Source organism: Littorina saxatilis, linkage group LG4 (genome assembly GCF_037325665.1).
Source record: "Littorina saxatilis isolate snail1 linkage group LG4, US_GU_Lsax_2.0, whole genome shotgun sequence".
Taxonomy (NCBI): Eukaryota; Metazoa; Mollusca; class Gastropoda; order Littorinimorpha; family Littorinidae; genus Littorina; species Littorina saxatilis.
In genome coordinates this window covers 2,462,174-2,465,582 of record NC_090248.1, presented here as the reverse complement: position 1 = coordinate 2,465,582, position 3,409 = coordinate 2,462,174, and the positions used below count along the sequence as shown (strand labels likewise).

The 3,409-nt window shown below is 39.2% G+C and overlaps 1 protein-coding gene across 2 annotated transcripts in view; it reads right to left on the bottom strand.

The window, feature by feature from the left end:
* Positions 1-3,297: 3,297 nt before the first annotated feature.
* LOC138963780 (putative universal stress protein SSP1056) overlaps positions 3,298-3,409 on the bottom strand; it is a 94,229-nt gene continuing 94,117 nt past the window's right edge. For both annotated transcript variants that reach the window (XM_070335634.1, XM_070335635.1), the window contains one exon: positions 3,298-3,409. This exon is cut by the window's right edge and continues 901 nt beyond it. The gene's annotated coding sequence lies outside the window, so the exon portion shown is untranslated.

Below are 3,409 nucleotides of genomic sequence, written 5' to 3'. Positions count from 1 at the left end.
CAGTCAAACTCAAAAATCGCTCAAGTTTTTCTTGTATATTCAGTACAGAATAAGAACAACAAATGTTTCCAGCAGAAAAATAATGTGGTGCTCAGGTTCAGAAGAAAAACATTTATGGATCTGGAAATATGTAAATGTAACAAAAGATTAACTCATCTCGAGCCTGTAAAAATATGCTCATGAATTCTAAACTACAAAATGTACAACACATAGTTATATGTTTAGGCCAACACATACATCTCTGGTGATGTTAAAAAAAATAAAAATAAAAAAAATAAAAAAAATTAGATTTACAGGAAGATGCACGTAAAGGTATTTTATTTCTGGTATTTTATTTCTGTGTGACGTGAATTGTGACTTCACTCTACCTACTACGTCACTAATGGTAAGCGTAGATTGTGATCTCATCACTACTGCGGAAAAGAACTGCTTGGAATTTGAAGGCAAAATTTGGAAGGCAACAGGAAAAAAGAAAATCATTTCAGAGATGAAAAACAATCATTTTAATGCACAAAATATAATTGACAATAAAAAAACATTTAAATCAGAAGTAAACAAAATACAACAGACAATAGGAATTTGCACAAAAAAACATCAAAGATGACTCTCTCCCCGTATAAATGATCACCTCCACCACCACACATCAGCGTGGGCTGTCAAAAAACATCAAAGATGACTCTCTCCCCGTATAAATGATCACCTCCACCACCACACATCAGCGTGGGCTGTCAAAGGAAAAACTCCTTCTTTGTTTAAGATGAAAATGGACATTAAAGTTTTCTTATCTTATCTTATCTTATCTTATCTTATCTTATCTTATCACCTTGTCTTGTCTTGTGTCTCTTGTCTTGTCTTGTCTTGTCTTTTGTCCAGGCATTCTTTCTGTCATAGGCCGAAAGCATCCTCCCACTTGCACAGATACCAAAACTGGCTACATCCTGTGCAGATTTTCGGCTGAACTCGGTCATTTGGCAAACTGACCCGGGTGCCACCGACAACATGAATTCAGCAAAAAAAGAAAGTAATGAAAGTGTTGATGGTTGGTATGCGTGCAAGAGGATGGGTGGCAGTTATCCCATGTACAACAGGGACACATAGCTGTCGTGGTCTTAATGATCGCCTACACACAAATACAATTGTAAGTTTAAATAGTATGGTTTTTGGCTCACGTAAGTGTAGCCTATGCGATCGTAACTTTGTCTGTCTGTGCGTTTGTGCGTGTGTGTGTGCGTGTGTGTGTGTGTGTGTTTGTGCGTGTGTATGTCTGTGGTAGAAACTTTAACATTTCGTCATTTGAAGACGTCACATTATGGCGTAAGAGGGTTAGACGTCACGCGAAGGAATTACTGAAAGTCTCGGTTTTGAGCGGGCCGAGACTAGTTGGAAGGCAAGAGTTATCTTTTTCTTTTCATGTCTTGGCGTGTCAAATCTTATTAGTCAGAAAGCGCATGCACGTAGTCTCGACCAGCGCGTGGTGTGCTTCTTTCTGAGTACTTTACATCACAAATTGTACTTTACGTGCTTGATGATGACGTAAGTTAATTGTATGTGTTCTATTTCGTTGACTGAGCACGGCCGGGAGTTTGTGTTACTGTTTGTCTATTTCTTACGTGAGCCTTGAAGGCTTCGCCTCTTGTTATTTATAGTCAATATGTAAAGCGCGGAGAGCATAGTTCACTGTGGCTCGCGCAATATAAGCTCTCATTGTTATTATTATTACAGTATTAAGTTAATGACGTGTAAACAGTCACATGTCATTAATGACGTGTAAACAGTCACATGTCATTAATGACGTGTAAACAGTCACATGTCATTAATGACGTGTAAACAGTCACATGTCATTCTGTATTGCCAAACTCCGTGAAGAACAAAGAAAACAAGACAAGCATTCGACAAGACAATCTTTTGAATTATTGCTGAAATAAATCGATTCTGCACATGATAGCAGAAATCAGTATAACAGATATATACTGTGAATGCACAAACGACTACATGTACACAGAGCTAGTTAAAATAATGCATTTCAAATGTTTTTTTCACGACAAGTCCGCTAAAGGACATGATTTAAAAGCACAAGATCAACGGTTTAATGGAGAGAGAAAAAAAAACATGTTGAAAAAAATGGTGAACCCCTGTTCATCATTCCAGAAAACTAGCTGACAGAAAGAAGGAAAGAATAAACAAATATAAAAATTAAGAAATTGCTGAATATGCACCATAACGTTTGATAAAGACAAGACTCATAGCTATCTTGTAGTTTACTTTCAATAACTTAACAAAATAAGATGTATTGGACAAAATGCTTACTTGCTCAGTCTCACAGCTGTTATAACAAAAAATGTTACTTAATACCATTATTTTGTTCATGTAAAAACGGGGAAGGTAGCTCAACATATGTTTGACAACAGAGAAAGAAGATGTAAGCGAAAAACAGAAGAAATCAGAAACACTCGCATACACACACTTATCGACAAACAACAACGACCAAATAACAGAATCATTCAGCATTTAGGAATCAACGAATTCCAATTTAGTTTGTGTTTGTACTGCACTGTTTCTCCACTGGCCTTGGTTGGCATTTTTCAATCACATGTGACAACAATTGGGTGAATTTACTCAGTGACCAAACACATCGTCGGCTCTTTACCCTGACTAGTTTTAAAGAAGTGCAACAACTTTTTACACTCGACCGCTCCAATGTCACCGAGTGCATTTTATATTCATGATTTTCTCATCCTCATTCTCCCCCATCCGTTTTCTCTCCCCCTTCTCTCTCACCCCCACCCCCTTCCCTCCTCCATAGCAAGTCCTTCAGAAGTAGTAGCTCATAAACAGCGTGCCGGCTGGCAGCAAACAATATTGTGGTTTTAACTAAATCAGCATAACGTTGTGTACCACATAGTTTTGAAATATTCTCTCCCCTCCCCCCCCCCCCCCCCCCCCCCCATTATCGTATACACACGTTTTCACCAAACCGGCGCCTGACTGTCTTGGCGTCTAAGCAACGAACATATTTTTTTTTATTTTTTTTCTTTTTTTCTTTCTTTGTTTCTGAAAGCAGGACTGATAATCATTCATGTGTGTGCGGTTATCTTTTGCGCGTGGTGCCCGTAAAAAACAAACCACTCCCCACCAACCCCACCCCACCCCCTCCCCCACCCCACCCCCTCACTCATACACAATGTTTCCAATTGCGGAGCACACAGTTCTTGTTTTATCTATAAACAGAATCAAATTGTGTCACAAGATGTCTCTCCCGTCTACCCCTCCCCCCCCCCCCCTCATACCCTCCCCGCACCCGGCCCCTCCATCAAATAACATTATTAACTCACAGCTCATAAAATCAACTCATCCACAATTTTGCCGCCCAGGCAGCGAACAGTTTTATATTTGTTCCTGGAAGCAGAAT